The sequence below is a fragment of the Gymnoscopelus microlampas genome (genome assembly GCF_963454915.1).
Source record: "Gymnoscopelus microlampas genome assembly, chromosome: 24".
NCBI lineage: Eukaryota > Metazoa > Chordata > Actinopteri > Myctophiformes > Myctophidae > Gymnoscopelus > Gymnoscopelus microlampas.
In genome coordinates, this window is record NC_139961.1 from 785,194 (window position 1) to 797,437 (window position 12,244).

General features: G+C 40.9%; 1 long non-coding RNA gene across 1 annotated transcript; it reads left to right on the plus strand.

Annotated features, from left to right (window-relative positions):
• The first annotated feature begins 6,954 nt into the window (after window positions 1-6,954).
• LOC311040754 lies at window positions 6,955-8,456 on the plus strand. The gene is made up of 3 exons (XR_014600306.1): window positions 6,955-7,104; window positions 7,756-7,874; window positions 7,983-8,456. It is a non-coding gene; the product is annotated as an uncharacterized lncRNA (long non-coding RNA).
• The last annotated feature ends 3,788 nt before the right edge of the window (window positions 8,457-12,244 follow it).

Sequence of the window (12,244 nt, forward strand, 5' to 3'; positions counted from 1 at the left end):
GCTTCATATTCTTTGAAGGAAAGCTGCAACTGTTCTACTGTACGTTGGTAGCTACAGCTACAAGACAAGTTGATTGTCTAGTAAATCCCATAAGGAGGATAGACAGTCATGATGTAATTGGCAAATTGATGGTCTAGAGCCTATAACCCAGAGGGACCTTTTTGTTGGATTTGCAAAGTAAAGAGATTAGATCCCATCGCCTGGAGGGACGACCTAAACTATGACAAACAATTGATTATAAAATGAAATACCTGAATTGAATTAGTCTTAATGACTGTTAGATGTATTATTTCACAGGAAAAAGATTCAAAACAATCAATCAAGACAATCAAATGTTTTTAGGTACAGTGGTTAGCACTTGAGAATGGCAGTAATACCATCTGAGTGCCTCTGTGGTGCCACAGAGGTGCCACTACTACTTGGTGGTGCCGCATTTGACACCTTTTTTTAAGGTGTAGTGTGGCTGAACGGCCACCATGTGGCACATGTGAGTTCATGAGCTCTACAGTACAGTATTAGCAACAGGGGAAGGGTGAATGCATTTAAAGTTAATGTTATTTTTATTTTTTGTAAACATAGAAAATAAGGGAATGAGTCCTTAGGATGAATTGAAAGTAGCAATTATTTCTTTAAACACAACTGTGTTTCATGGTGGAAGAAGTGCACAGACATTTTACTTAAGTAAAAGTAGCAATACCACAATATAAAAATACTCTATTTTATATTTACTTATTTTTAAATATACTTACCAAAAGCTAATGTTCTACAATGTTTGAAAGTAGCCGATCTAGCTTGTAGATCGTCTATTTTCAAATGGCTGTGGTATAACATAGGGCTAAAGTGGTTAATATGTATGTTTTATTATATAACAATTTATATCTGCAGAGTAACTAAAGTTTTCAAATAATTGTAGTAGTGGAGTAAAAGTACACTATTTGCCTTTGCAGGCGTTGTGGAGTAGTAAGTGAAAGTGCACTAATACTCCAGTACAGTAAAAAGAAAACACTTCATCATTTTCCCCAAGATTCTAAGGAACCCAAGCGGGATTCGTACCCCGTCCTCTCACCTTTCAGACACATCTGACTAACCGCTATGCTATCAGTTCAGTTGACAAAATGGCTGTATGTGATGAGAAGACACTACACACAGAATGGGGCATCTAACTTCCAGCTGAACCAGTGCTATGTTACTTGAGTAAAAGTACAAAGGTATTGGCATCAAAATATACTTAAAGTACCAAAAGCTAATGTTCTACAATGTTTGAAAGTAGCCGATCTAGCTTGTAGATCGTCTATTTTCAAATGGCTGTGGTATAACATAGGGCTAAAGTGGTTAATATGTATGTTTTATTATATAACAATTTATATCTGCAGAGTAACTAAAGTTTTCAAATAATTGTAGTAGTGGAGTAAAAGTACACTATTTGCCTTTGCAGGCGTTGTGGAGTAGTAAGTGAAAGTGCACTAATACTCCAGTACAGTAAAAAGAAAACACTTCATCATTTTCCCCAAGATTCTATGGAACCTAAGCTGGATTCGTACCCCATCCTCTCACCTTTCAGACACATCTGACTAACCGCTATGCTATCAGTTCAGTTGACAAAATGGCTGTATGTGATCAGAAGACACTACACACAGAATGGGGCATCTAACTTCCAGCTGAACCAGTGCTATGTTACTTGAGTAAAAGTACAAAGGTATTGGCATCAAAATATACTTAAAGTACCAAAAGCTAATGTTCTACAATGTTTGAAAGTAGCCGATCTAGCTTGTAGATCGGCTATTTTCAAATGGCTGTGGTATAACATAGGGCTAAAGTGGTTAATATGTATGTTTTATTATATAACAATTTATATCTGCAGAGTAACTAAAGTTTTCAAATAATTGTAGTAGTGGAGTAAAAGTACACTATTTGCCTTTGCAGGCGTTGTGGAGTAGTAAGTGAAAGTGCACTAATACTCCAGTACAGTAAAAAGAAAACACTTCATCATTTTCCCCAAGATTCTATGGAACCTAAGCTGGATTCGTACCCCATCCTCTCACCTTTCAGACACATCTGACTAACCGCTATGCTATCAGTTCAGTTGACAAAATGGCTGTATGTGATGAGAAGACACTACACACAGAATGGGGCATCTAACTTCCAGCTGAACTAAAAAACAACAACAACATCAATGACCAAAAAAAAAGAAGATTAACCATCCAATTCATACTTGATCATTTTTCCCCTTTGTTTTAATGTTGTTCGAGCAAACAGATGTTTAAAATCATCTTCTTCTGTTGGCCTCTTCCTGTGAGTTCAAATTAAATAACTTCTGTAACTGTTTTGGCAACCTTTGTTGCCTGCTTTGTACACGACTAATAATGTTCGTAGCTCAATTAAATCCATTATTTTCAACAAACCTGATAAAATAAAAAGTCTGTTAGTATGTGCTCTGAAATCCTCTTTGTAAATAATTCTTAAAGCTCTTTTTTGTAATCTAACCAAAGGAATGGTAACCCTTGAGGTAAGGGGGGAGGGGATCTTGTAGTGAATTGATCTAATGTACCAAGCCAAAACAGGTTATGCTAATGCACAGGCTGTCTGATCTCACAAGAACATGGGCTTCACAGTGAAACACATCCCAGCAAATGAATACAGTACAGTATTGTCCTGCTTGAGCTAGTGCAGAGACAGAGAGCATTGCTTCACAGAGAGACACAGCTGAACGACAGAAAGCATGCAATAGAGCAGAGAGTATCCCAACATGGTTGACAAAGACCTAAATATATATACCTATATATTTTTTTCATTGCGTTTTGCAAGGTGACATTGACTGACTGCAATTAATACCGTATGATGTTTTTTTTTATGCCACTGTACTTACTTGTGTATTGTATGACACTTTTTTAATGCAGTGCCTCTTGAATAAAATGTCTTAAAGCAGGACAATACTGTACTGTATTCATTTGCTGGGATGTGTTTCACTGTGAAGCCCATGTTCTTGTGAGATCAGACAGCCTGTGCATTAGCATAACCTGTTTTGGCTTGGTACATTAGATCAATTCACTACAAGATCCCCTCCCCCCTTACCTCAAGGGTTACCATTCCTTTGGTTAGATTACAAAAAAGAGCTTTAAGAATTATTTACAAAGAGGATTTCAGAGCACATACTAACAGACTTTTTATTTTATCAGGTTTGCTGAAAATAATGGATTTAATTGAGCTACGAACATTATTAGTCGTGTACAAAGCAGGCAACAAAGGTTGCCAAAACAGTTACAGAAGTTATTTAATTTGAACTCACAGGAAGAGGCCAACAGAAGAAGATGATTTTAAACATCTGTTTGCTCGAACAACATTAAAACAAAGGGGAAAAATGATCAAGTATGAATTGGATGGTTAATCTTCTTTTTTTTTGGTCATTGATGTTGTTGTTGTTTTTTAGTTCAGCTGGAAGTTAGATGCCCCATTCTGTGTGTAGTGTCTTCTCATCACATACAGCCATTTTGTCAACTGAACTGATAGCATAGCGGTTAGTCAGATGTGTCTGAAAGGTGAGAGGACGGGGTACGAATCCCGCTTGGGTTCCATAGAATCTTGGGGAAAATGATGAAGTGTTTTCTTTTTACTGTACTGGAGTATTAGTGCACTTTCACTTACTACTCCACAACGCCTGCAAAGGCAAATAGTGTACTTTTACTCCACTACTACAATTATTTGAAAACTTTAGTTACTCTGCAGATATAAATTGTTATATAATAAAACATACATATTAACCACTTTAGCCCTATGTTATACCACAGCCATTTGAAAATAGCCGATCTACAAGCTAGATCGGCTACTTTCAAACATTGTAGAACATTAGCTTTTGGTACTTTAAGTATATTTTGATGCCAATACCTTTGTACTTTTACTCAAGTAACATAGCACTGGTTCAGCTGGAAGTTAGATGCCGCATCTTGTCATCACATACAGCCATTTTGTCAACTGAACTGATAGCATAGCGGTTAGTCAGATGTGTCTGAAAGGTGAGAGGACGGGGTACGAATCCCGCTTGGGTTCCTTAGAATCTTGGGGAAAATGATGAAGTGTTTTCTTTTTACTGTACTGGAGTATTAGTGCACTTTCACTTACTACTCCACAACGCCTGCAAAGGCAAACAGTGTACTTTTACTCCACTACTACAATTATTTGAAAACTTTAGTTACTCTGCAGATATAAATTGTTATATAATAAAACATACATATTAACCACTTTAGCCCTATGTTATACCACAGCCATTTGAAAATAGACGATCTACAAGCTAGATCGGCTACTTTCAAACATTGTAGAACATTAGCTTTTGGTAAGTATATTTAAAAATAAGTAAATATAAAATAGAGTATTTTTATATTGTGGTATTGCTACTTTTACTTAAGTAAAATGTCTGTGCACTTCTTCCACCATGAAACACAGTTGTGTTTAAAGAAATAATTGCTACTTTCAAAGCCCACTGAGTGCAATTTACCAAAATACTTCTTGATAATATAACCCATACAATTATTTGTTTCACTTCTCAACAAGTTCAGCTTCAATTGCAGCCTCTGTTGACTGGAAGCAGCCCTGTCTCAAATAGACACAACATGCCTGTGTCTGGGCATTAGTTGCTCTCTACCGCCATCTAGTGGCACCACAGAGAAAAAAGTGGTACCGCAAAAGTAGGTGGTACCAGAGAGGCGCCAGAGGGGTGCCACCCCTGACACTCTGAAGGTACAACCACTGTAGGTCTGCCTACAAATGTTCTCATTTTTTGTTAGTATTTGCTATCCTAAAAAACGATAGTTCTTTGGTATCTAATCTAAAGTTTATTTACTTGGCCCACTGCCAAACATACTGCAATCAGTCCCCTCACCAAAGAACTGTTTCTTTTTACAACATTCTTTTCAATATAGAATTGAAAGTATAACTATCAATAAGCAGTATCAATAGTGGTATCAATAAAATCCTATACACGCCCATCCCTAACTATGACACTTGTATCTCAGTCAATTGTTTTTAAATGTTTTTGCTATTTAATAGAAAGGTCTAGTGTAAAATACTGAGGGCGCAAAGCCCCCTCATATGCCCCCTTGTGACCTCAGGTGTGGCTATAAAGCCAGGGTATGTGATGAACCTGCATTCATCGTTGCACAAGATTATCCAGCCAAGGGCTAATCTCTCAAGAACAGATTCTGCCCTGCGGTGGAATCTGTCGGAGAGGTTCGTCATAACGTGTGCGCATTGGCTACAAGTGGGCGTGCCTTCAGATCAGGAAGCGGGCCGCGCTTTACCCAATCAAATGTAGTGGGCGGGATTCACGTGTCCGTCCACCCTTCCCCCCTCGAAACTAGCCGAAACTAATTTAACAATAGCGTCCTCGGAGCGGACAAAACCACGGACAGATATTCACATTTTAACTTACTCTTTCATCATAGAAACAAGTGGGCTTATAACCAAAACCATCCATCACTGCAAGAAAAGAGGCATTAATGGGCATTTTTGGGCATTTACAGTTGCTCAGTAAACCTGCAGTTTGCTGGTGTTTTTGTACGTAATTGGAAATTTACAGTTGAAAATGTTTACTGTACAATACGTCTATATACTTTGGAAATCAGTGATTTACCGTTCCTCTGCCAGACAAAGACCCAGCAGGAGACTGGCCATTTCCTTTGACATCCAAATTCACTCTTTGTTTAAAGAGGGGGTCTCTCTCTCCCTCTCCCCATTACCAAAGCAAAAATGGAACAAAACAAAACTATACTTTTCAATGTTTTTGTTAAGGGCTTAAAAAAGGGCTTCATTTGTTAATCTTTTTTTTATATATAATCTAAGTGAATAAGAATATTTCCCATATCTGTTCACCGAATAGGTGACTGACTTAATGGTGTGTGTGTGTGTGTGTGTGTGTGTGTGTGTGTGTGTGTGTGTGTGTGTGTGTGTGTGTGTGTGTGTGTGTGTGTGTGTGTGTGTGTGTGTGTGTGTGTGTGTGTGTGTGTGTGTGTGTGTGTGTGTGTGTGTGTGTGTGTGTGTGTGTGTGTGCGCGCGTGTGTCCACCTTTGCCTGCATGTGTGTCACGCTTGGGCCCTGGGCCAGACTTTGGACATGTCTGCTTTATGTGCTGCTGCGGGTATCTTACCTACTGTACACTGTTACGACCTGGCTCGTAGGCCATAACAAAAAGGAGGAAGACACACGGCTGGTTTAAAAGTGTATACAATAATATCATATATTTAACTTAAATATAACAAAGAATGGCATGGAGTGTGTTAGTCTGTAGAATCAGTAAGTGAGTGGATGTGTGCAAACCAAAGACTAAACTGAAGAAGACCAAATTAGTTGCTGCTATATCGCTGTTGTCGAAAAGAAACCTCTTATCTCCATATTCAAACTTATGTTTTTTATTAGATAAACGCCCTACTTCTTCATACTACAGCGTCACACAAAAGCATCAAATGCTTTTTTAAATGGAATCCTGAAAAGTAACTGTTTTGGACACAAGTTTTTCAGAAAACCCAATGCCCAGCCTGCAGGACCTGTGGGAAGACACTCAAAGACAGACAGGGGAGTAGCCTAAGCAAGCGAGCTTGCTTGAGGTGTGAAGGGGGATGGTGTGTGTGTGTGTGTGTGTGTGTGTGTGTGTGTGTGTGTGTGTGTGTGTGTGTGTGTGTGTGTGTGTGTGTGTGTGTGTGTGTGTGTGTGTGTGTGTGTGTGTGTGTGTGTGTGTGTGTGTGTGTGTGTGTGTGTGTGTGTGTGTGTGTGTGTGTGTGTGTGTGAGACAGAGAGAGAGAGAGAGAGAGAGAGAGAGAGAGAGAGAGAGAGAGAGAGAGACGGGTGTTCATTTACAGCAGCACAGGTTATGTTGATAAAGGCTGGTGATGTTTGCTTTTATGCATTATTACACATTTACCTTAAGACAGGCAAGCCCATTGTATTTAGTATTCAGTTAGTATTTTATTGTTATTTATTTATTGTTTATTTGGTCAGGCATTTCTCAGGACAGCTAAAGGTCCTTATTTGGGCCCTTCCAGGACCCCATTGAGTCCCTTTGTTCACCAAATTCAAATCAGAAAAGGAGCCAAGCAGAGAGGAGTGAAAACTAAGAAAGTAAGTGGATTTACATGCTGTACAGATCTCTTTAAGTTATAGATTATTGTGTATTCCTTTGTTTGATTTTGATTGAATACTTTATTAGCAGTTTGCTAAAAAAAAAGAGCAAGTAACCTACAGTTCAATACAAGGTCTGCTAAGAGGATTTTAAACCCCAAAAAGCCTATGGCTTGTTTACATCAAGCTAAACACAAGCTAAACTTTATTTTCATGCTGTTTTATGCTGCTCAGTTTGGGTATTCTTCCTGCTTGTCTTGGTTGAATTATTATAGTATGCTAGCTAAGCTATTAGCTGAAACTTTTACATGTGCTACAACATATTTATTGATTTGTTTTATTTTTATCTAAGTAGGTAATTGTGTTAGCCTTTCACATACAGTTCAAAAGCTTAAATGCTAGGTTTTGATGGAGGCTTTGAACAGGTCGGGGGTGGGGTGGAGGTGTCTACAGTCTGCAGTCTGCACTCTGAAACTGGCTTCTCTGGAATCAAGTCAACTAACATATACTGCTTTTTAGACTTTTACTGGGGCCAGTTAAACATTGCAGTCACATGTAGGTTCTCTTTTAGAGCAGTGTAGATGTGGAATTGTGTTGTTTGTGTAGATAAACAACTAAATAGATCCTAATTGTGTTTTCCTTGTATTTCAGCGGCTTGCAGGACTCTCTTTGAGTCTCTGAGAAGAAGCCATCGCCTGGACCAACCAGAGAATGCTGACCAGAAGAAAAAGATGAATGCCTCAATGAAGAGCCGACAGAGAAGATTGAGGGTAAGTTATATTGGAACTGTTTGTAAGATGTTTTTTTGTTTTACATTCTGTGTTCCTGTAATAATGGTAATGTAATACATAATTTAATTGCTATTCTATGTTTTACAGTTGATGACCACCAGGACTGCATGTCTGGAGTCTGATGGAGAAAGGGCCGTGTGGGCGCACGCAGGCCCAGATGAAGAGGACGGCATCGTAGATGGACGGGCGGTGTGGATTGTTTCATCTCCACCCGAGAGAGATGAGGAGCTTTCTGCTTTATGCCAGGTGCTTCAGGAGAGGAAAGACAACCGAAGAGACCCGCGTTCCCTTCATCACCACCGCGCGCGGCGAGACACACTGGCACAGAACAGCTCATTTTTAGCTCTCTTACACAGTAACTAAGTTGTCCAGTTTGGTGGAGGGACTCCAAAGACAAGAGAGGCCGTTCAGCGAGACACTGCCTGAGAGACAGAACTACAATTTCTTTTTGTTATTATTGTCCCCTTTGTGGGAGTTTTGTACAACTTCTGGGGGTCCCTGGAAAAAAACATTTGGAGATGGGGATTTTTTTTACTGTTTTAGAAGATATTTGTAGAATCCCCAGAAACAAAGATTTGAGTAACAAATGTTCGCTTTAAGAAAATATATATATTCAAAGATTTGCACAAATTTTCCACGATTTTGGAGCAGATTTGGTTCCATTTGTACACTCTCAGAGTTACAGACCCGTAAGGGTCCATTTGGTTCCATTTGTACACTCTCAGAGTTACAGACCCATATGGGTCCATTTGGTTCCTATCCATCATTTAGCTGGGGACCCCCTGGAACCCCCTCAAGGACCCCTGGGGATTTTTTTTTTTACTGTTTTAGAAGATATTTGTAGAATCCCCAGAAACAAAGATTTGAGTAACAAATGTTCGCTTTAAGAAAATATATATATATTCATATGTTTGTTTTTTTTATCAATAAACACAATTTACCTGACTGAGATTGTTGCCTATTTGTTTTCAGAATCATGTATGTATATGTGTGTGTGTGTGTGTGTGTGTGTGTGTGTGTGTGTGTATATAACTAAATAAATGCATACATAACATATCAATAAATATATATATATATATATATATATATATATATATATATATATATATATATATATATATATATATATATAAATAAAATAAGGGGGGGGGCACCCCCCCCCCCCCCCCCCAAGATCCCTAGGAGGGGGGGTCACCTTGTGAGCCCCCCCCCCCCCCCCCCCCCCACACAATGTGACCCCCAAAATGAGGGCGGGATGCCCACCTACGTCACAGCCAATCATACGTGGCTTATTGCACATGCTCAGTAGCATTACTCGAGATAGGGAGGGGGGATCTCCCCCCTACCAAATTGTGGAAATCTAGGTCAGGGCTGAAGGTGTGATTTTCTGGCAGCAACCCCAGCAGGGGGTCACGCATACTTAATTTGGTACCATACAGGAGTTTACCGACCTACAAAACTTTGAGTTTTCCGAGTGGAAAACTCTTGTAAATTCTTGTAAATTCTCTGAGTTTACATCTCATATTCATCGGTTTTCATAGCCGGAAACCTTGTTTTTTTTGCAGTGCATGTTCTCTGGGAGAAGTGGTGTTAGTGTTCCGTGTAGAAATATTGTTAGTGGGACTGAAAACGTAGTCGCATCAACCGGAAGTGATGCGCTGAAGGCAGACATGAAACCGGAGTTTCCCTGCGCACTGGTCTTCCATTTTCCTCCCGCCAGACCCCACAGACAAAATCAGAAAACAGAGGTCGCTGTTTTTAGCGGTGCCAACCGCTCTAAGCTTGACTTTGTCCGTATGTCCGTCCGTCCGTATCAGCACGGGATGATGAGCACGGGATTTTACACAGCTATAACTCCAGATTGCAGCATGCCACCAAGTCCAAATATGGTATGTGGACTTAGACCACCAATAGGGACGAGCATGACTTGCTGAAGTTAGCAAAGAGGGGTCCAGGGACCCCCCGCGTATGTTATGTCCGTCCGCCCGTTTAGGGCACGGGATTTTAAACAGCTATAACTCCAGTTTGAAGCCTGCCACCAAGTCCAAATTTGGTATGTGGACTTACACCACCAATAGGGACGAGCATGAATTGCTGAAGTTATCAAAGCGGGGTCCAGGGACCCCCCGCGTATGCTATGTCAGTCCGCCCGTTTAGGGCACGGGATTTTAAACAGCTATAACTCCAGTTTGAAGCCTGCCACCAAGTCCAAATTTGGTATGTGGACTTACACCACCAATAGGGACGAGCATGAATTGCTGAAGTTATCAAAGCGGGGTCCAGGGACCCCCCGCGTATGCTATGTCAGTCCGCCCGTTTAGGGCACGGGATTTTAAACAGCTATAACTCCAGTTTGAAGCCTGCCACCAAGTCCAAATTTGGTATGTGGACTTACACCACCAATAGGGACGAGCATGAATCGCTGAAGTTATCAAAGCGGGGTCCAGGGACCCCCCGCGTATGCTATGTCAGTCCGCCCGTTTAGGGCACGGGATTTTAAACAGCTATAACTCCAGTTTGAAGCCTGCCACCAAGTCCAAATTTGGTATGTGGACTTACACCACCAATAGCGAGGCGCATGACTTGCTGACGTTATCAAAGAGGGGTCCAGGGACCCCCAGCGCCCGTATGAGCACGGGATGAGCACGGGATTTTAAACAGCTATAACTCCAGTTTGCAGCATGCCACCAAGTCCACATTTGGTATGTGGACTTCTTAGACCACCAAGAGGGACCAGCATGAATTGCTGAAGCCCCGCCCCCTCTGTCTTCCCATTGGCTGGCCTTCAAACAGCCATAACTCAAGTTCGCAGCATGCTACGGAGTACAAATTTTGTACATGGACTAAAACCAGCAATAGGGACGAACTGTAATTACTTAAGCCCCGCCCCCTCTGTCTGCCCATTGGCTGGGCTTTAAACAGCCATCATTCCAGTTTGCAGCATGCTACCAAGTACAAATTTTGTAAGTCGACTCAGACCACCAATAGGGACGAACTGAAATGACTTAAGCCCCGCCCCAAAGGCACCGCTTCCTTCACACAGGGTGTGATTTTTCATTTTCTGTGGGGTCTCAGTGATTCTGTATACAGTATGTTATAGGCTCATTTAGTTTTGTCAATGGCATTCATTGTATCCCACGCAGACAAACATTTTCAGAACAATGACCTCAACTCCAGCATCCATCTGACAAACTTTTTCTTTTGTTTGTTCTTTATGTCTTCCAGATGCATGATTGCGGATGAGGTGAGCACACACTCGACGCCAACGCCGAAATCTTATCCTGTTCCTCAACAACAACAAAAACTCAAACAAAGAACCTGGGACAGAGCCGCATTGCATTCTGAATGAGTTTGTCAGCCTCACACAGCATTCCCACATGCCTAATCAGTTTAGACAACAGAGTCATTCTGAGACCTTATTACTCTTGGGCCTCACGTCGGCTCACCCGTCATGTGCAATTTACTGCAGAGCCTCCGTGCGATTGACTTGTTGTTTCTCCACCCCCCACTGTACTCATGGAGTGTTTTTCATTTTCTCGCTCCAGATGGGTCTAGGGAAGACGTTGCAGGCCATGGCGGTGGCCTACTCCTACAGGCAGGAGTGGCCGCTGCTCATCGTGGTGCCGTCCTCCCTCAAACACCACTGGATTGAGGAGCTGGAGAAGTGGATCCCTGAGCTCAAACCCGGAGACATCAACCTGATAGAGAGCAAGAGTCACACCACGTATGTATCAGCCACACAGCTTTTCAAAGTGAGAGCGGCCAGGGGAGCCAATTGGAATTTATTCACCAAATAATTTCAATTGAATTTATAGGATGATTGTGCCAGCTTAACTTTCAACCTGGCATTCCTATTTTGGGCATGTCATTATTGTCAAAACATTTCAGATATTCTCAAATGTTTTCAAAAATAGCTGATCTACAAGCTCACACCAAACATGCTTTGACGAAAATAGCCGATCTACGAGTGAGCATTGACAGACAGGCAAATCAACAAGGCTACTGCCAAAACGACCACAAAGGAATCCAAATGCTCAGACCAGAGAGTGAACTGAAATGATAATTGCCGTGCGGGGGCCATGACAGCCTCATTTTCACAGGAGTGTGTTGACTGGGGCTTCTCATGTCTGTCTAGCTTGTTGGCATAAATTGGTATAAAAGGGCCCTGAAAAGAGATTCTTGTTCCACTTTTATTATCTAGTCAATTTCGTTGTGCTTAACCCATTAAATCCGGGAACGCATCTGTGTCATTTTAGATTATAGCTATAGCCATTATATTATACTTTGGGCTATTCAAAAATAGCAGATATACAAGCCCTTAGAGCTTGTAGATCAGTTATTTTTGAAAA